Here is a 21,505-nt window from a genome sequence, read left to right as displayed (position 1 = left end):
AAGGGCCCATCCAGCTGCTCCTCGGTGCAGAGTAACTCCGGGTAGTAAACTCATGTGCTGAACTGTTTATGCTCCTTCCACGTGGCAGAGGTTGCGTGGGTGGCGAGCGGAGCTGCCGCGAGGGATGCGAGCCGTGGCCTGTGGCCTCGCGCCGCACGTGGGTTTGATTTGAACTCGCTCTGTTCCCCACTGAAACGGTTTTTCTTTTGCATTGCAGAGATAAAATTGCGAGTGTAGGAATCCGAGATAAAGCGAAGCCAGATCTAACCCGAGTCAGTGTGGGCAGTGCGAGCGGATGGTAAGGAGAGAGGTTATTCAGTTGCGTTAAAAAGATGCTGCTAAGTGGTTTAATCCACAGTTGCTGAACTTTGAGCTTTGAATTCTTCTTATGTGAGTTGATAAGAACATGCATATTATTCATAACTCTCTCCTCAAAAAAAGGAAAATCTGCAAATGACTTCTGTTAAATATCATTGCTTCAACAGCGTGAAAAATGTGCCTGACTTGTACTTCAAATAATCCCTTCCCGTGGCCCAGCTCCTTCCATCCGTGAAGCTCTTGGCTTCCTGCAGAGGGAGTGGGGTCGGGAGCTGGGGCTTCACTCTGGGGTGGTGACTCCAGGCAGGACCCCCAGAACATATATTTTATTTTTTTTTTTTTTTAGATTTGCAAACTGAAGAAGTCAGCCAGGCTGGGCAGCTTCTGGCTATCTCAGTATTGGTTTTTAAAAATTGTGGTCGATTTTAAACCCATGAGCCCTGAAGTAGTAATGCTCAGGCTGGCTTCCTTTCTGCAAAGTTTATTACACAATAAGCTGAAACAATCTGGAGGCTCTGTTTGTTAGATCTTTTATTTTTTTGCTCTTGTCCTCTCTTTCTGATTATTTGCTTTATAACTTGACCGATTATTTTTTTTGCCTTGACATCAGCCCGGCAAACTGGAAATTGTCTTTTATTTTCCCCATCCTTCAGCTCATAAACCCTCTAGACTTCTGGGTCTGATCCAACATAATTCTTTTGGACTTTTCATTTTTTTTTCTAGCTTGGGTATCACTGTCTTGGCTTAGTAATTTATCGAGCTTGGCGTTCCCTTTGCAATAGCTGCCTGTGCTGTCGGATTATTTGCTTGTCTGACAAGCCCATGTCCTACACAGATGGCCGTGTCCCACTGCAGTGCCAGCATCCTCCAGAAAAAGGAATTTCCAGAGCCATGTTGCCTTCTTGACATCACTCCGTGGGGAGCTGGTTGGGAGGTGTGAGATTCTTTAAACTTTATTTATTTTATTTTTTTTAATCTGCGAAACCTCTTGACTCCCGTCCTCCCACCAACTCCCGAGGGCAGGCGCCGGGTGCAGCTGCCCAGGGAGGTGCTGCTGTGGCAGGGGAATGGGATAGGGATGCGAATTCCCCCTGGGATGTCCGGGTGTGAGCAGGGAACACACCTGAGCTCTGAAGGAGGAGCAGATCTGAGGTGTTTAGGGATGTTCTGCGTTGTCTGTGGAGACAAGGGAGTGATAATGAGGGTGAGACAGCCCGGCTCATGGGGAAGGGGGACACACCAATACCCAAAGCTGGGATTTCTCCCTGCTCCTGGAGCTTGCTGGCCCCTCAGGGACGTGTGTCCCCCACCACAGAAAAGCGAGGCTTCGCCATATCCTAATCCTGCTGTGGCTCTGGGCTCTTTGGGCCTCACCTGGGTTTGTGCACTGTGAGTATGGAAAGCTTTGGAGACGGCCTTTGTGCAGCTCCTGGTGTAGCAGTGTGGGAATTTGGGAGCCCTGTGTCATGGGCATGACTAGCCCTGGGAGAGATGGGATTTTAGCATCCTCTCTTCCATGTGTTACTATCAGTCAGTAACATTGATGCAGCGTGAGTGTTGTCATACAACTGAGGATCCGTCAGAGCGTCCGTGCTCCAGTTCCCTGGCAACATTTGCACAATTTGAGAGGGCTGCTCTAGATTAGAGAGCAGATATTAGTTTGCCTAAACAGGTTTAAAAACCTATCAAATTAAACTGGGCCAGGCAACTCGTACAACGCGCACACCTAAATTGGTTTAACATTTGCATAAATCAGATTAAATCAGGGCTGTGGGGTGGTTTAGGTTAGGAAGCCTGTGGCTGTTTGTGCCCGGCTCCTGGAGGTCTCTGCTCCTGCTGCCGTGTCAGGGCTGGTTTTGCACAGCAGCAGCTGAATCCCGTGTTTTCAGCCCTGTTTCGTAGGTGAGTGCTCTGTCAGTTGTGGTTTCCACCAGGCCAGGGGGCTGCAGTTTGGCTGTGGCTTTGCAAGCACCTACACGGGGACATCCTAAGGGAGGAGGAAACCTGAGGGTCGAGTGGCTTCTAACGGTGTGATTTGGAAGGTGGGAGGGTGGGTGGCAGCACCTGGCTGCAGGTTGGGCGTTGGGATCAGGGCTGATTCAGCTGCAGCCACAGTTTGCAACACATGGTGGGGTTTGCAAGAAGGGTGTCTGTCTCTGGGATGGGGTTTAAGCCTGTTGGGGTTTGAGTAGTGAAGTGTTTGTGTGTGAATCTGTACCTGGGGGGCACAACACCTGGGGGTCCTGCCTCTCCCACTGCTGTCTCTCTGCATTTGTCCTGGAGCATCTTGGACATGGTCTGCAGGGATGTGATGGTGGGAATGTATCTGGTGTCCTGCTTCTGAGTGTTGAGCTTCCTCTAGTCAGCCTGTTTACGAGCACAACAGGTAAGGTCTGCTCAGACCTCAGGAATGATTTGCTCTCTGTCCCTGCTGTGCTCCTGGGAGGTGGGGGTTTACAAGCCTGATGGAGGGGTGAGTTGAGATACATCAAATCCTTGCTCCAGAAATGCCCTGGCTTTACCTAATGCTGTTTTCAGGGGTTTCCCCTGCTTTCACTGCTGTTTATGGGCAGTGACATATGACGGGATGTGGAGTTACACGGGGTAACTGCTTGCTCTGGGTGCAGAAGGCACAAGGCTGGGGGCAAAGTGCTCTGCATCTTCCTTGCATGGAAACACCCAGCTGGGATGGCACACAGGAGGCAGGAGAGGGAGGACATGGTGTGTGTGTGTGTGGCTTCTCAAACTGCAATAATCCCATGTCGGGGAAAAATAGCTGCCTGTCTGGAATTTAGGGCCGTTGTCTCTTTGTGGTGCTGGAGTTGAATCCCACTATCTTCCCCTCTGATCTGTTGCTCAGTTGTTTTCTTTGTGGTGTCCCTGTATCCAAATCAGTATTGTGAGTAGTTCCACGGCTGATTTAAATCTGAAAGGTTCTTTCCTTTAAAGTCTTGACCGTGCTTCCCTCCATTTTGCTGTTGTGAAGACAGCAGCGATGGACACACCGCCTGCTTCCCTTCCAACGCGCGTGTGTGTGTGCAGCAAAATCTGCAGGAATTCGGGATTTGTATATTTTTTTTAAGCTAATCATCAGCTCTGACATCATCAAGTGTTTGCTCTGGTTCCTGGGAATCATAGATGGGTGCTGCTTCGGGCTTGCACTGATCAAGGTTTCCCTCCTGCTGTGTCTCTCCTTTGTTTCCTGAGGTGCTGTCACTCCTTGCTGGCAGTGACTCCGACTCTTTCCCTGCCTTGCCTGTGGAGGTAGTTGGAAGCTGAGCAGCAGTTTCCACTCACCATGTGAAGTTCTTGTGTCCAGCATGGTCAGGATATGTGGGAGGCAAAGGTGATGGGCGGAGCTGTGTCCTGCTGGGAGCTCCGAGGTGGGGTTGGCAGTGGGGGCCGAACCCTCCTTCCCTCCCTGCAGGAGGGGATGTGCCTGGGATTGAGGGATGGCCCTGGGTGGGCAGGAATGGTGATGGCACATCAAAGGCTTTTTGGCAGGGTCTGATGTGATAGGACAAGAGCAAAGAGTTTTAAACTAAAAGATGATTGATTTAGATTAGATTTAAGGAAGAAGTGCTTTACAATGAGGGTGGAGAGGTCCTGACACAGGTTGCTCGGAGAAGCTGTGGCTGCCCCATCCTTGGAAGTGTCCAAGGCCAGGTTGGATGGGGGTTGGAGCAACCTGGGATACTGGAATGTGTCCCTGCCCATGGCAGGGTGGTGGAATGAGATGATCTTTTAGGTCCCTTCCAACCCAAACCCGTCCGCAATTCTGTGAAAAGGGTTTCTCAGGATGCTGTGGTTTCCACCAACAACTGGTTGTTCCTTGGGATTGTTCCTGTCCCCTCTTGGCTGGTGAATGCAGGACAGGGGCTGAGCACTGCAGCCCATCACCCCCACCTGCAGACAGGTACCCAGTGGGTCACCTGGGAGCAGGCAGGGTGTTGGTGGTGCTGTCTCCTGGCCAGGTGTGATCTGACCAAACTGAACACCCTGCAGAGAGCAGGGGGATGCTCTGGAGACCCAGAGACCCTGGGGCAGGAATGATGCAGAGGGCTGGGCATTGTGGCAGCCAGTGCAAACCAGTTCATGAACCAACCGGTGCTTCTGTTCACCTGGCCCTGACACGAGGTGGCCAGCAGTGGCACAGACCTCAAATCAACCCCGTGGCATTCTGCACTGGCCCATCACAAGCCACAGCACAGGAACCTCCCAGCCGTGCCCTTCCCTCCAAGTCGCCATTTTATTTTTCTTAAACATTTATGTATAACCGTACACTAACCTATAAAAATTAGTTTAGGATGGCTGCCAAGAAAATCTCTGCGGTGCCTTGTGGGTAACTCCCTGTGAATTACCATAAAAGCTGTAGTGTGAGGCTGCGGTGGCAGTTGTGAGGATGCCAGTCATCGTGCTCTGTATTTAAAATTCAGATGAATGTGTAATGCCTCCGTGGCTGGATTGCAGCAGCTCGGAGCGTTCCTGGTGTCCCTGCCCTGCGCGCTCCGCGCCCACTCTTGTTTCTTCGTGCCGTCTTACGTTCTCCCGGCGTTTTGCCTGATCGTAAAAATGCAACAGGTAGCAAACCGTGGGCAAGCCACGCTGGGAGGGAGAGTGGTTTCTGATAGCTTCCTCCCAGGAGGGACCAACCTCCTGCTTCCATTGAGCCGGCGGCAATATTTCACTTAAGGGAAAAGCCGCTCCGTGACCCTTCACCTCCGCATCCTGCACGAGCCACGGCCCGTTTCCGAGGGTGCTCTATTTCTGGGTGTGCTCCACGCCAGGACCCGAACTCGGACCGCTCTGCACGGGGGATGTCTCACTGCCATGCTGGAGAAGGCTGCAGTTCCCTCGCCGTTGAGCTGGTTGGTGTTGCTGTTTCTCTCCGTGCCCTTGGAAATCCAAAGTGCTTCTCTTCCTCCGTTGCGCTGCTTTCCCTCTGGAGCCGTGAGCCAAGGTGACTGTGGGTCTCCAAAGCTGCGGTGCTTGGCAGGAGGTGGTGCTGATCTGCTGGGCATGATGGATCATTTCATTTAAATTTTTCTGAAATGTAATATTCATCTCGGTGTCACTGTCCCACCTTCATTATAGCTCACTGATAAACATCTCTAATCTGAGAGCGATCCGCACCCTGCCAGACACCGCCTGGGAATAATGAGCCCATCTTTGGAGCCAGGAGAAGGTGTCTCGGGGATGTGTCCCTGCTCTCCTGGCCCTGGCCAATAAATAAAATAAAGCAAGAAGCAAATCTGTTTTTCCCAAGTGTGTTTGCATGTGGCTGTTTGGTTCAGGGCTCTAAAATGGTGGTGACTGGATATAACCTGGTGTCCTCGTTAGTATCCAACAGGGATTTCTGGATGCAGCCCCTGCCCTGCCTGTGGCTGGGGGTTCAGGGCAGCACCCTGATGAAACCCCCCCATGCTGGGCAGCTGGGCTGCCTTTTCCACACTGTGGTAAATCCCTGCCACTCTCCTGGGTGGATTTCAGCAGGAGGGGATGCAGCTTTCCCTTGGCTCTCCTGGGGTGCTGGGTTGATGATGGCCCTGCCTGTGGCAAGGCGTGTGCCATGTACTGTTTTACCTTCTCCCTGTGAGTCCAGAGCAAGCACAGGAGCTGGCAGGACCCAACCCAGTCCCAGGAATGGTTCAGCCATCAGCAGCTCAGTGGGATCCCGGGGGCACAGGCTGATTTGGGACACGCAGCACAGCTACAGTGGCCTCTGCATCCCTGCACTGCCGACATCCCGGGAGCATCCATCGCAGTGCTGCTCATCTCGTTCCTCTCCTGCTTGGTTTTACACCGAGGAAGGGCTGCTGCTTCACAGAGCTCTGACTGTGGGAACTCAGGGTCTGCCATCCCCACCCAGCATGGCTGGGTGGGTCAGTCCACCCCAAAGCCCTCCAAAGCAAAGGTGGCGTCTGCTGTGCTTGGGATGGATTTTTTTGCCTCTGTGCAGCAGTGGGAGATGGAGGCTGCTGGTCCCACATGGCATTGGGACTGCCCTGCTGCCGCAGGGAGAGTTTGTCCTTTGGGGAAGGAATCGTCCTTTGGGGAACCAGATCCTGATCATCTCCAGGGTTTTGACCTTCAGCATCAGAACCTAAACGTTGTGAATCCCCAGAAGCCTTGTACAGACCTGACCTCTTGTGCTGCTCTCCTGGAAAAGGTCTTTCCTCTCCCTGCACCTCCACTTGTGCCTCTGCTTCCTCCTGCGTTTGACCCAGAACAAGCGGAATTTTCCACTGGTTTGGGATTTCCTGCCACCTCTGTTCCTCTCTGGCATCCAGGCCTTGAGACTCGCAGCCTGTTTCTGTCCTATTGCAAAACTTGCCTGGAAGAGGAAAAATCCCTGAATTTGGAGTCTCTGAGCACCATCCATCCACACTGACTGAGAAAGTCCTACACTCAGAGCCCCGAGGAGGACAACCAAGCAGGATCCCTGCTAACTCTTCCCCTGGAAGGACTTGTTGCATTGTGCTGATGAGAAGTTTTATATTCTCCAGGAGCCCAAAGCACAGCTTGGTACCTTTAAAGGCTGAGGATGAACCCACAGTCGTGCTCTGAGTGGGGCTGGCGTGGGGCAGGACGAGCCACCGTCACTGCGTGTCCCGATTCCTTGGGAGAGGGATGAGGAGGAAGCTCTGGTTGCCACTATCACATTTCATCTCCTCGATTTTAGCAGACTGACCTGTCTAGAGCTGCGAGGTTGTGTTTCTGGCCCCCAGGGCTGCTCGTGGACTACGTGCCCCAAAGACTGTGCTGCTGGTCCTGTAAGGGGATCCGGGTGCGGCTCTTTGGGTTTTGGGAAAGACCACAGACCTCCTGTGCTCTCAGCATCTGCCCCCGAGCAGCAGGATGGCAACTTCCATGCTTTATTCATTCATGCCTCTGCAAAGCAGCTTGAAAACCCCTGGGCTGAGCAGCTGCCCCAGTGGTTTGGGTAACACGAGCATCCCTTTGCTTCTCCTCCCGGTGGAGGTGACGTGGGGGACGTCACCCATCCGGCAGCGCCGAGATGTGCTGATCTAAAAATAGGTGTAAGGTTGCTTTGAAAAGGGGAAAAGAAGGGAGGTGGGAGGAACTAAAGTGTTTCTAAGAAGTAAGAGAGAAAGGTGAATTAAATCCTTCATGGCCCTCACAGCTAAGGCTCCTCATCCCGGCTGCCTCGGGGAGTGTAGGTGTGGGGGCTCTGATGGATGCCCACGTGGGTGCCATGGGCCTCTGGTGTGTGCCCAGCCTGGCAAGGAGCTGGATTTTGGGCTGGGTGAGGAGTAGTGAGGAGGGGCTGAAGAGAGGACACACAGTTTTCATGCCTGGAGGTGGATTTTCAGCTGGCAGGGTCTTCCTGGTCCAGGTGTGACCCACCATGGACATCATCCCCAATGTCCTGCCTTGTCCTGTGTGTTAGTTACTGGGCTGTCCCCCCTTATCAAGGGTGGGTGATGAGGTTGGGTCTCTGCTCTGTGTCTAGGGGAGCTGGGAGATGGGACTGGTGAAAGGAGGGGGGGCAATCAGGTCCTGTCTGCCCACTGTCTGTGGGTGCCTCCTCAAAGGGGAGAGCTGGCCGTGTGCTCGACTGCTTCCTGCTGCTGGAACAGCCCGTGCTGAGCACACGCTGATGGCTTGGGAAGGGAAACTGTGGGAAAAGTGCTTGCCCAGAGCCTTTCTGCCAAGCACTTCACAGAGGACTGTCCCTGAGGGGTCTGTGCCCTGGAGCCACTGTCCCCATGGTCTGTCTGGGTCAGCCCACGGAGCACGTAGGCTTGGATTTCACTCTTCAAACCCTCCCAGAGCCAGGCTGTCATTAGGCTGCGTTGTCTTGTAACGGGATCTCCCAGCCTGATGCTTTGTTCTTGACTTACCCTTGACTTTTTCCCATGTCTTTGAGCGAGTTGTATCCCTTATCCATGCCTCCATTGCTCATCCTCCATCCTGCAGACAGATGCTCTCGAGGCAGGGCTGCCCAGCAGCGTCCTGGGCAGTGTGTGTCCCCTGAGAGCCTTGTTCTCCTGCGGGACCTCTGAACCTTCTCATGAGGAACATTTATGGATGGCTCAATTGCAGGGTTTTCTAGGAAGTATCAGAGGAGTCTGTGATGCTGGACTCACGTCAGGCCCTTGGAACACCCTGCGGAGAGCTTTAATCTTAAAATAAAATCAAAGCAACGCTTTCAACTTGGATTTTTCTTTGGAAGTCACTTTATTTTAAAACCAATTTCTTTTTTTCTGAGTAGTCCTTGAGGAGGGAAAAACCCCCATATCGTGAAATCTTGCCTATGTAAATGATTGCTGGGCTTCAGCTTTTTGAAGTCACAAGATGGCTGTGCTGCTCCGTGCCCTTGTCAAAGTGGTGGCATCACAGGGAGTCCTGTCTCTCTATCCCATTCCATCTGTATATGCATCTCCTGGCTCTGTCTGTAGGCTCTGGATGCAGCTAATAGGAGCAGGACAGAGGTGCCTTTGGTCATAGAATCCTAGAATATCCTGAGTTGGAAGGGACCCACAAGGATCATCAGTCTCTGGAAGTGTGCGCTTTGGCACAACTGGGCACGAGCTGGGAAAACCCACGTCACTGCCACTCCAGGGAAGGTTTGGGGGCTCTGGGGAAAGCTTTGGGGTGGGCAGGATGGGATGAGCCAGGAGAGCTCTGTGCAGTGAGGGGTTGGAGTGGGTGGCAGCAGACGGGAGCGTGGGGGACGAGGCCGGGAAGGAGGCAGTGGAAGGAACGCCAGGTGCGGGAGTGGTGGGGCTGCGCGGCCCCGCTGCTCAGCTTGGTGCCAGCTGTGCCACCCTTCCCAGCAGGGCTCTGTGCCACAGCCACCCCCTCCCAGCAGGATGCAGGGAAGCTGCCGTGGGAGTGGGAGCTCCCTGCTGCTGCGGGAGAGTCCAAGCTCCATCTCACCCCCGCGGATGCTCACGGAACGTCTCCCGTGGATGCTGCGGCACCGGGCACAGGGTGGGCGGCCGCTGCTGAGCCAAGCTTGACCATAACCCTGTCTCCCTGTTCTGTCCTCTTGGGCTCTGGTCACCCACCACTGCCTGGCTCAGGCCCCCCTGGCAGTGCTTCTCTTGGTTTCTGTGTTCCCATGTGCCCCAGAGCCAAACTGGAGCAGCATCCCTGCTCTGCACCTTCTTGGGCAGAGAAGCTGGCAGCTCTTCCCGCTGCTGGCACCAGGAATTGCTCAGGGAGTGTGACAGGCAGGTGTGGGAAGCAGCTTTTGGTACCTGCTGTGCTCTGGGATGGGACTTGGGCATTTTGGGACAGGACTGTGAAATCCCAGCTGTTGCACTGTGTCGTTGTGTTGGGGCTGGGGCTGGGGCTTGGACCAACAATGCACGGGAGGGGTGGGAGATGCCACAGCCAACTGTGGTGTTGACCCCCTGTGCTGGGGGCTGTGTGTGAGCAGAGGTGCCTTTTGGGTCAGAATCAGCCTTTTGACATTTGAGAGGCTCCAGCCCCGAGATGAGGCTGGGGCTGACGCAGAACCATGTCAGCAGCTCATCTTCTCCCCAAACTCCTGCAGTTACACACCCAACCGGAGCAGTGTCTGCAGCAGAACAGCCAGCAGGGGTGTGGTGGCTCTGGGGACAGGCGGACACCGACCGTTCTGGTTTCCAGGCACTTCCATACCTCGCATAGCTGGGCCCTGTGCCGTGGGGTGTCCTGTTCTGCCTCACCTCCGGCAGCACCGGGGCTGTAACTGTATGTTCCCAGCAGTAATTCACCCGTGAGGGGAGGTCTCAGGTTCCCTCTGGGCTGGAGGGGTGCCCGGGAGCCGCAGTGCCCGCGGCATGTCCCGGCGGGGAACGCAGCCCTGTCTGTGCCCGTGGCCTCTGTGACTGGCTGGTGCTGTGCTGACACAGCTTTTGGGTCCCTCCAGTTTGGAGGAAGGGTGTCCTGAGCACTGCTCATGGGATGACACAGCAGGAACCCTTCTGGACATCCCTGCTTTGAGACCCAGCCCGGGGGGAGGCAGAGGATGTAGCAATGCCCTCCTCTGTGATTCACTGGCACATGCCTGGAGCTTTCCCTGCTCCTGGTAGGATACAGGTGGCTCTGCCATGCTTCCAGTGCTACCACTGTGTCCTGCACTGGTGGGAGATACCCTAAATGGTGTGGGGAAAATTTGGCTTTGTTCATTCAAGCTCGGGGAAATGTGATGGTCCCAGCTGGCCCCTGAGTGCAGGGGAGTGGGGTAGAAGGGGCTTGGGGGGTCAAGGGGAGCAAAAGGGGCTTGTTTGCAATTGTGGGTGGGTGCTCATGCTCTGGCACTGGGCATTAACATCCCTCTGTGCTCTGCTGAGAGCTGGTGGGACTGGGAGCACTGGGTTTATATCTGGAATATGTGTGGGCTGGTGGCCTCCTTGTCCCCAGCAATGACAGTGGCCCCATCTGCCCTGTTCCCCTTCCCTTGTGACTGTGCAGGGGTGGCTCTCAGAGAGCTTCTCCCGACCTTTCCAGCTCTGTGCCCTCAGCTGCCACCAAGTGACACGGTGACATTTCACGTCTTGAATGTCTGAGCAATTTCATGAAGAAAAAGCCAGCAGAAATGAAATGCTCTGGCTTTTTGTCTCCGACAAATTGGATTTGTTAACCTGAAGATTCATCTGTCAGCTGGCAGGGCCCCTCTGCAGCTGGCAGCCGATGGGACAGTGGGAAGAGGAGGGAAAGTGTGTCTGGGACACGAGGAGGAGGAGTGGTGTTGCCAGCAGTGTGTAGTATTTGCTGCATTTTCAGCAGTGCATTTCTGGAGGCCTTTTTGGAAGAGATGGGGCTTTGCATCAGGCATGGGACAGGGACAGCTGAGCTACCAGTGCTGCAACCCAGCCTGGTTCAGGTGGCAATTGCTCTTTCTCTTACCTGAACCAGGAAAGTGGGGTCTGTACCTACCTCCCTCAGCTGGGTGATGCTGGTTTGCCTCAGTTGTGCTACAGTGGCAAAGCAAGATCAGTCATGGAGCCACAGAATGGTTTGGGTTGGAATGGACATTAAAGCTCATCTCATTTCAACCCCCTGCCATGGGCAGGGACACCTTCCACTAGCCCAGGTTGCTCCAACCTGGCCTTGGACACTTCCAGGGATAGGGCAGCCACAGCTTCTCTGGGCAACCTGTGCCAGGGCCTCCCCACCCTCACAGGGAGGAATTTCTTCCCAGTCTCCCATCTAGCCCTGCTCTCTGGCAGTGGGAAGCCATTCCCCCTTGTCCTGTCTCTCCATGCCCTTGTCCAAAGTCCCTCTCCAGCTCCCTTGGAGCCCCTTTAGGCCCTGGAAGGTGCTCTAAGGTCTCCCAGGAGCCTTCCCTTGTAAATCCCTTCTCAGTGCAAGCCCACACCCGGGCGTGTTTGGACAGGGCAGTGCTGGGGGAGCTGCCGGGCTCGGCGAGCGCGGCCCTGGGCACGAGCCCGGCGTGTTTGCACAGAGCAGGGCCCCGTGCCCCGGGGGGGGAGGCAGGCACCGGCCTGTACCACCACCCTGCAGGACTCCACATGTGGTGGGCAGTTGCACAGGACCTGTTTTTCAATAACATGTGCGTATCATGTTATTTATGGTGTGTGTAGGCACGTAGGAGAGGCCCCCCCTGGTCCCTTCTGCTGCCGCTAAGGAGCAGGAGGGAATGTGTGTGTGCAGGGGGAGGTCATTCCTTCTGCTTTCAGGCTCTGTTGGAGAGCTCTGTTCAGACCCAATGCAGTTTAACCCTGCTCAGGGAATGGGCATGAGGAGTCCTGGGTCCCTGGAGAACTGCACAGTTGCTTCCCTACCATTCTCTTTTATTCTAAGAAAGAAGGAAAACAAACAAAGAAGGGTTTCCATGAAGGAGCGTGTGTGGGGAGAGCCTGTGGAAAGCCAGCTCCCTGCCCAAGGGCTGCCAGCAGCCACTGCTGCCTTGAGCTTTTGGGGACCTGCACTAGCCCAGGGCTGCTGGTGGACTTGGTGATCTCAGAGGTCTTTTCCAGCCTAGTTGATTCTGTGACTCTCTGGTGCTGGAGCTGCTGCTCCCACTCTCTGTCCCTGCATCCCCTCGGCTGTGGCACGTTCCTGCTGCAGCTCCCTCTGTCTGTGCCGTGTTCCCGAGCCTCGCCTGTCCCCGGCAGTGGTTTTGTTGTAAGCCCTTGGTAGATCCATTACTGCCCACGTGGTCCTTGTGGCAGCTTCCAGCCTGCTTTGGGCTTTTGCAGGTCTCGCTTGGCTGCTCAGCAGGCTCCAGTGTGGGATGGCTGCAGGCTCTGGAAGACTCTCCAGTGCTGCTCATATGGAAAACAGTCTCAGTAACCACAAAGAATGGAGATGGTGCTTAAAAAAACACAAATAAAGGTCATCTGTAGGGGCCTATGGGATGGGGACAGCGGAGCTGCCTCTTGTGGTTTCTGCTGGGGTTGTGTGAGTTGAGAAACCCCTTCCCATGGGGGTGTCGTTGCAAAGCTGAGCTGTGCAGGACGTGTCCCATTCTGGGGATGTCCTTGGACTGGGTGTTCTCTCCAGCCCGTGCAGCCCCAGGGAGATCACCACCAAAACACCCAGTGGTGTTTCCTCAGGAGGGCTGATTGGATTTTTGGTTGCACGAGTCCTTGTGCATCAGCTGCTGCTTGGAGCAACCCCACGGGAGGGCAAACAGCAAATCCTGAATCCTCCCACGTGAGCAACCACAGCCACTGGGACAGGAGAGGAACTTGAGCTCCGAGAGGGACCTGGGCACCTGAGCTGGCCACAGCTGGCTGCCAACCTCAGAGGGCTCCAGGAGGGCTTGGGCTCATGGCAAATAACTTGCTCAGGTCTTGGCAGGGTGTTGGAGGACTCAGCAAGGTGCTGAGCCACTGCCTGGTGTCTCCCGTGGGTGTGTTTTTCTGGGAGACCTGTTAGAGAGAGGAACATCTCCCGTGACCATTTGCTTGCCAATGTGCACGTTGCAGTGTTTTCTGTCCTAACATCACCCAGAAGATCCCCATGCCCTGGAGCACCAGGGACACACAACAAAGTCCAAGGTCAGGGGCGTTGTTTGAGGCTGAGGTGCCCAAACCCTCCCTGGGCTTCAAGCAGATCGAAGCTCAGGAATGGCGGGCAGTGAATCCATCGGGAATGCGGCTGCCAGAAGAAACCCAGTGGGGTGAAAATCCCTTTATCCACTTTCATGTGTCTGAAGTGCAAGTGGGAGACGTGGACTTGACTTTTTCCCAGTGCAGAGAATGTGGTGGAAACCTTCAGCCCAGGTGCTGGTCCCATGGTGTGTGTGGCACCTCCTCCCGGCTCCTCCTTGATGTCAGGATTTGATGCATCCTGCTGTTTAAAAATAAACAGCGAGTTATTTTGGGCCAGGGAGGCAAACAAATCAACAGGCCAGTGGATTTCCTCAATCATCCTGGATGCTGCACGGGGGGAAAAAATTAATAAAGTACCTGCCATCCCCAGGAGTGATTTGTTAAAGCCAACGATAATGATGGGCAAAATTGAATGGCAAAATTGCTTATGAAGGGTTCCCTCACCCCTGTGCTTCTGCTCCCTCTCAAGGCATCACTATTCCTGAAAGTGCTGTGGTGGGAAAGGAGTTACTGATCTGCTGTCCAGGTCTGAGCTTTTCTAGTATTGAAAAGAGCAGCGCAGGGCTCTCCAACCTCTCACTTGTGCTCTGAGAATTGGGTTCTTTTAGGTGTTTTGGGATCCCTGAGAAATCTGGATTGTCCTTAGAGTCACTGTCCTGGGGTTATTGCTCATTTCTTGGTGGGTTTGGGCCTCTGAAGGCCTTTCAGGACTTTTCAGGAACTGTGTTCAGCATGTGCCCAGTGAAAACCACTGTGTGTGGTGGTGGATGTTGGAGGAAGGATGGTTGGGAGCAGGCTCAGTTCTCTGCTTTGCTGCAGACCAAGCAACATCATTTTTCCAGTTCATTCCCGAACTTTCCCATCTGTGAAATGTGCACATGCAGGGCCATCCTTCATCAGGAGGCCAGGACTTTGTGAATCCAGGACAACCATGAACGTGAGAAGATGAAGCTTTCTTTGGGCTACTGAGAACTCCCTCAAAGGAGCAGCCAACATTACCTGGGCTCCTGAGGGCTATTGGCTGCTCTGTGTTTGCCCTCCAAAGGTTCACCAAAAACATTTGGCTTCTGACTTTGAGAATAAAACACCACATCATGGGAGCATCCACCATCTCAGTTGCAGAGCTAATGGTACAGGAAGGCTGAAGGAGCATCCTCACCTCCGGGTCTTGTCTCTGCAGAGCAAACCCCCTTGGGCACCTGGTGTCACGTGTCCCCTTCCCAACCCCTGTGGCATCCAAAATACTCCTCCTGCAGCCTTGCAGCAGGGACTTCCCACAGGTTTTTGCAGTTTTGGAGTGGTGCCTTCCAGCTGCTGCCATTGGGTCTCGACAAAACTTTCCTTCTGGCCAAGTCTTTTCAGGAATATTTTGTGCCAGAGGTGATATCACTGAAGGGCCTCAAACCAAGAGAGATTTGGGGTTGTCCAGCTGGGAAACGGGGCTGTTTGTTTACTGGTTTAGTGCTGTGTCTTGCATTGCCTCAGTGGAGTATTAAGTGTGTAAATAAACTAACAGCAGGTTAAGCAGCCACGAGAGTAAGAACCAACCCCCAATACTCAGATGTGGAGGCCAGAGGGAAAGCTGAGCAGGTGAACATTCACACCCTGCACCTCGAGTGGACAGAGGTGTCTTGAGAAGAAACACCTTTCTCCCCCACCATTTTGGGTAATGCCCCATCCTTAACCTCATCCACAGGAGCCCTTTTGGCGTCAGGGCGGCTGAAGGCGCTGTTTGCCACTCCGTGTTTTGGGTTTTTTTTTTCTGTGATGAATATTCTCCTCCCCCACAAAATCCCCTTCTTTTAGCTGTTTTCAAGTTCAAAGCAAGACGAGCTCGGCTCCTCCTGCTAATGAACCTTTACTGGTTGCCCCAGCTCGTGGGTGGGTGTGAAGAGCGGATCTGGATTTAGCTCACTGCTGGTGAGGGTTTGGGAAAAAGAGGAGGAAAGTCCCTTTGGAGCTTACAGTTGCCATAAGAGATTCAGGCTCTGTGGATGGGGAGTGTAAGGTGGTACAAAGTGGCCCTTGAGCTGCAGGTTTGACCCACGGTGGTGGATGGAGCTCCCAGCCCACTTACCAGATGTCTCACCAGGGTCCTGTCACAGCACCAATGAATATTTAAACCAAGAGTTGATCTGAGTTCAGAGCATTTAAATTAAACAGAGTGCAAGTTGTTGTTTTAAGCTACTGGTGTTCTGCGGGCCTGTGGATGGAAAGGACCCAAGGTCAGTGGTGTCTCACCGTGGTGAGGCAGCTGCCCCTTTCCAGCTGGGTTCATTCTGGGGCTCTGGGTTCCCCTGTACTTGTCTCTGTGCCTCCTGCAAGCAGAGCCACACATGGTCTTTTTAGTGAAAAAAGCATTGGTCTTTTTAGTCCGAAGAACGTTGGTCTGCAGCGATGGCAAATAAACTGAAATTTCACTGCTCTTGGAGGAACAGAGAGATGATGGGGATGCCTGTCTTCCAGGGAGGCCTCATCCCTGGAAATGTTCAAGGCCAGGTTGGATGGAGCTCTGAGCTACCTGGTCTAGTGGAAGGTGTCCCTGCCCCTGGCAGGGGGGTGGGATTAGATGGTCTTTAAGGTCCCTCCAACCCAAACCATTCCACGATTCTGTGATCTGGTTCATGCTGGACGCAAGCCAGGGGTTGAATGCTCAGTCTCATCCTTATTTCATCTGCTTTCATCTCAGGGTGGTGGGTCTGAGACTGGTCTGTCCCAAGGGACCCTCTCCAAGCAACCTTTCAAGGGGTGGGTTGTGTAGGGTCTCCCAGCTGCCCCCATCCCAACGTGCAGGGACCTCACCACAAACACTCTCAATAATGTCGTGTGGCAGCCGCTGCGAGCGGCCCAGCCCTTCTCTGGCACAGAAAGGACAAATTAAATAAACATGCTTGATTGCTTAAACATTTGTTTTTTAAATTAGCAGCAGCTTTTTTATATTAAAGTCTGTGGATATGCTGCTGGGGAACACTTTAGCAAGTTGTTTTTTTCTTCCTGGTGCTACTTTTCCAGAGTGATTCGTGATTTAAAAACCAAATGCAAAATGCAGGCCAAGTTTGAGGTTTGATCCTGTAAAAGATGTCGATGGGAAGAAACTGCACTGCTTGGAGCTGTGGGGCCCTGTTTGGATGCGTGATGGGACAGGCCTTGAAGGCAGCAGCGTTTGCAAACGTTGCTGTGCAAGGGCTGGAGAGAAGTGTCTGAATCACAGAATCATAGAATCCCAGAACAGTTTGGGTTGGAAGGGACCTTAAAGATCATCTTGTTCCACCCCCTTGCCATGTGCAGCGACACCTTCCACTAGCCCAGGTTGCTCCAAGGCCTGTCCAACTTGGTCTTTGAAAATTTAGGAATGGCTCAAGGTGCTCCATGGATGTCCCCTGCTTCTCAGGAAAAGTCTCAGTGATCCATAAGTTGTCCAAACGTTGAAATCTCCTGCAAGAAGGTGTTTGGAGGTGCTGTGTGTGGATCTGCAATTGTGGATCTGCTTCCCAGGGAGTGGATCAGCAGCCCCTGTGCTCTTGGTGGGCTGGGCTTGGGCACCAGCTGGGCTTGGCATCTTCCCCTCCATGCGTGGCACAGTCGGTGACCCTGTGCCGAGCTCTTCCCCGGCTGTGCCTCTGGTTTTATTTCCACTCTTTGGTCTCTCTCCTGTTCAGATGGCAGAGCCAGCCCAGCGTGAGGGTTACAGCCTGTTCAGCATTACAGGATCAGGGGGTTTAGATGCTGCTCTAATAGGAACCAGGGTTGCTAAATGGCATCTCTGGGAAGGGAAAATGCAGCCAGCGAGCAGTTAATGCTTCAGATTGACCTTGCTTGGAGCACATGGGGGGTTGGCTGTTTCCATAGGCTTGCTATCAGTGTCCTAAAATAGCAGCTGTCCAAGAAAATAACCCAAATAATGGAATGTGGATCCCCGTGTGTACCTGTAGGAGTGCTGTCCCTGCTGGGGCTTCAGGGTGTGGGGGCATTGCAGATTAACCGTGTTCCTGTGATTGTAGAAAATAATAAATAGAGTTTCCACAATCCTGCTGGTTTCTCTGACATCCCTCTGGGTTATTCAAAGCTCCTGGCAGCCAGCTCAGGGACCAGCCTGACCTGGGGGAGCCCACAGGAGGACCCTGGGCTGGCGCTGCTCATTTTCCCTGTGCGTGGACTCCAGGCCACATCCTTAATTTTTTAATTAGTGGATGCATCCCCCATGAGCACAGCTCCAGCTCAGCTGCCAGTGTCCATGCATGGATGGAGGATTGCCTCAATCCTCTCCACAACCCAAGTAGGGAAAGGGATGGGGAGGCAGGGGCTGCTCTAAACCCTGGCTCTGTGCCCTCCCAAAAGGCAACCAGCAGTGGGTTTTATTGTTGTTTTGTTTTTACGTATTAAAGGTTTAATAAATGGAATTAAATACTGTGAAACTTAAGGTAATTAAATGTGGAAGCAGAAGGAAAAAAAAATTGTAAAGCATCCTCTGCAGGAAACTAATAGGCTCCATGCCTCCTTATCTTAATGATTTTCATAATTTAGCTGAATGCAGAGATAATGGATCTGATGAACCTTTCTGGAGCTGATTTGAGATTTAATGGGCGTCTTGCTGGGGGAGCAGGGTGGGGGCAGGTGCAATCAATGCGCTTGAGGAGGGAGATGAGAGCGAGAGAGGCTGAAACACGGAGCCAAACGAGTCTTCCGTCCACGCCGAGTGCTCCCTCCTTCCCACCTGGAATTAACCTCGGAAATCATTTTCCAAGGCCACGTGGTTTCCTCCGGCTCCGCGCTGCCAGCGGGTTTTGCCTCCCTGCACAACCTCTGACCCTCCCCGGGCCGAGGGAGCCGCAAAGCCGGGATCATCTGTGTTAATCTGGTCTCATTGAGGCAGGATCAGTGAAACCACCTCGCAGATTCACTGTATTATGGAGCAGATTGAGGGACTTAGAGAGCAAATTTAATAAATATCATTTCAATATTACTTGGCGGGAAAAAAATAAAAAAAAAAATCCCTCTGAGCAGCTGATGTTGAAGCACCCAGTGAAGGTGGTTAAGAGGGAGGTGGTGCGTGTGGGGGTGAGGGAGAGGGGATGGGGACAAGGCTGGATGTGGATGTGGGGTGGTGGGGACAGGGGGAAAGGATGTCCCTTGGGGCTGAGTCACAGCAGCACGGGTAAAAGCAAGTAGGGCTGAGTGTGCTTGGGGAAGGGGAGAAAAGTGGATGTTTGCCCAGGGATGGAAGCAGGACCCATGTTTGGCTGTCTCAGGTGCAGCCCCGAGTCTCCTGCTGCCTCCTTGGCTCTATCCATGGCGTGCACTGGGTGCTCCAGCAGCTTTAGGAGCAGGGCCAGATGTTGATGCTGAAGCTGACCCTGGACCGAACAGCTTTGCTGTGTCAGTGCAGTGAAGGCTGCCTGGGATGCAGAGCCAAACCCAGGGCCAAGCCAGCAGCCCTCCCTGGGCACAGGGGTGGCTTCAGGGGTGGTGACAAAGCTGGAGTGTTGATATTGCTGCCCACAATTTGCTTCAGTATGAGAGTGGTGAGACACAAGAACAGGTTCCCCAGAGAAGCTGTGGTTCCCCCATCCCTGGAGGTGGTCAAGGCCTGGTTGGATGGGACTTGGAGCAACCTGATCTAGTGGAAGGTGTCTCTACCCACGACAAGGGTAGGGTAAATGAGCTTTAAGGTCCCTTACAACCCAAACCATTCTGGGATGATTAAGTTGGCAGTTGCTGTGTTGGTTTATGTCTGATTTGTGCTGGGGAGGTAGAACTGTGTGGTGCCACATCCAGGGAAGTTCTGGAGGCTCCTGGGACAGCTCTGGGCTTGGGGTTCCCATGGTGCCTTTGTGTCTCAGGGCTCCCAGTAGTTCCCAATGCCATCTTTGAACTGTGCTCTGACATGTTTGAAGCCTCTTTGGGAGTTTTTCAGTGCCAAAAGCAGAGCCAAGAGTATGAACTGGGGGGACATTGAGGCACCCGGGGTGTGACCCAGGGAGCTGGGGTGGGAACAGCTACTGTGACCCCCACTCTGTGCCAGGTCTTGCTTGCAGGTGGGATCTTCTGCCTGTCCGTGAGCAGAGCAGTGCAGCCAAGCCAAATCCTGCCAGTGGGGCCCAGGGAAAGCTCCGGCCACAGGGGAAGAAGGGAAAATGATTGCAGTGGGAAACCCCAAACCCTTTCTTCCAGGGCTGGTTGTGGCGAGTGAGGTTTTGGCCATGCCAGGGCGTGGGGATGGGCACTGCTGGCTGTTGTCTCTTGTGGGAAGTGTCCTCGGATGGAGCACCTTCCCAAACCGCTTCCATCCCACGCCTGCGCCGAGGACCCGCGGCAGAAGGTGCAGCACTTGCAGCCAACACACAGCCAAAGGGGCTGGTTGCCTTTGTCCCTGGCAGGACCCCCTGCCTGCTGGAAAAACACTTGGGTTAGGAGAAATGTGTGACCTCTTGCTAACCCCCTTCCCTTTTCCCTCTTGCTCTGCAAGATGTTAAAAAGAAGGAGGGGGGGGGAAAGAGGAAAAAAGAAAAAAAAAAAAAACCAGCCCACGCTGGGGCCAATCCAAGGAGGGTGAGAGCCGGGGACCATATCATTAAAATGCTAAAAATGAGCGTGCTGAAAACAGACACAATTGGGTATTTAAAGCTCTGAATGAAAAGAGTGTGTGTTAGCCGGCTTGCAGAGAGCCAGTCTCCCAGAGCCCCTGGAAAATATGTGGTCAAGCCCGCACCATTAACTTTTTGTTTCTGGTTTGTTAAAGTAGCTGTGAAATCCTGGGGGGGGGGACATGGACCCCACGTCCCTGCCAGGCCTGGAGGATGCCCGTGTTCTGCCAGAGGGGTGGCTGTGCCAGTCCCTTGATGTGTGTTGGGTAGTTTGTGCACGCCGAGCCCTTTGCGGTCCTGCGGCAATTTTTATCCCGAAATGGATAAAAAAATCGCCCTCTGCGTATGGACTTGTGTGTCCACTGTATCACCAGGGACCCCTCTGCCACCTCTCCTGGGATTTGCACCGGCTGCTGAGGCGTGGGGTGTGTGGCTGGAGGGTGAAGTGGGAGGTGTGACCCAGAGCAGCCGCTGCTCCAGACCTGCCTCAGGCCGGCCACAAAGTTACTCCTGGGTGAATCACCACCAAGTCACTTTGGGGCTCTTGTATCATTTGTTTGCAGTTTATAATCATCGAATTGTTGAGGTTGGAAAAGCCCTCTAAGATCTTCAAGGCCAGCCATTCCCCCAGCACTGCCAAGGCCACCACTAAGCCACGTCCCCAAGTGACACATCCACAGGTCTTTTTAAATCCTGCCAGAGATGGTGACTCCTCCACTGCCCTGGGCAGCCTGTACCAGTGCCTGACCATCCTTTTGGTGAAGAAATTTTCCCAATATCCAGCCTAAACCTCCCCGGGGGCCACTCAAAGCCATTTCCTCTTGTCCTAACCTTTGTTACCTGGGAGAAGAGACAATCCCAGCCCGGCTCCAACCTCCTGTCAGGGAGTTGCAGAGAGTAAGAAGGCCCCCCCTGAGCCTCCTTTTCTCCAGGCTGAGGCACCCCAGCTCCTTCAGCTGCTCCTCATCAGACTTGTGCTCCAGACCCTTCCCCACCTTCAATGTCCTTAACCTTGGGCTTCTTAAACCTGGGCAGCTTGGGCTGCTGGAGGCTGCCAGCTCAGGTGCCCAGGGCTGTGCCAGGAGCTGTGAGATCCTCCAAAGTTTTACGGTGCCTTTTTACATGGAAACGTGGATCTTTGCAACCCCACTCCAGCGTGTTTCCTGCATCCTGCCTCATTCCTAGGTGGAGGCTATGGCCCCTGTGCAGCTGCAGGGAGGACGAAGGTGTGCGTGGGGTTATTTCCGTGCACGGAATACGCAGAGGGATCCGCGTGGGTGCAAAGTGCCCCTAAAATGTCTCCTAGGGCAAGCATTAACTGCCAGGCTGGGCTGAGCTCCAGCAGGCAGGAACAGATGAATCAGACACTTAATGGTAAAATCAAACCCCTCGAAGTATTAAAAAACAACCCAGCTCCAGCGGGCTCCTCTCTGCCGACCCCGGAGCCCCAGCGAGAAGGAACGAGAAGGGATTTTAAACCAAACTGGGATTTTTTTTTTTTTTGGGGGGGGGGGGGGGGGGGGCCACCATATCTCTTGGCTGCCAGCCCCTCCGAAGGGAAGTTTC

The 21,505-nt window shown here is 53.7% G+C and overlaps 1 protein-coding gene across 15 annotated transcripts in view; it reads left to right on the top strand.

The window, feature by feature from the left end:
* The first annotated feature begins 213 nt into the window (after positions 1-213).
* The window catches only part of PTPRS (protein tyrosine phosphatase, receptor type S), a 163,966-nt gene continuing 142,674 nt past the window's right edge, over positions 214-21,505 (top strand). For all 15 annotated transcript variants that reach the window (XM_017833647.1, XM_017833642.1, XM_017833641.1 and 12 more), the window contains exon 1: positions 214-298. The gene's annotated coding sequence lies outside the window, so the exon portion shown is untranslated. The remainder of the gene's footprint in view (positions 299-21,505) is intronic.

Source organism: Lepidothrix coronata, unplaced genomic scaffold (assembly GCF_001604755.1).
Source record: "Lepidothrix coronata isolate B3197 unplaced genomic scaffold, Lepidothrix_coronata-1.0 Scaffold219, whole genome shotgun sequence".
NCBI lineage: Eukaryota > Metazoa > Chordata > Aves > Passeriformes > Pipridae > Lepidothrix > Lepidothrix coronata.
Note: the sequence above shows the minus strand (reverse complement) of the source record. Positions and strands in the feature narration are given on the sequence as shown.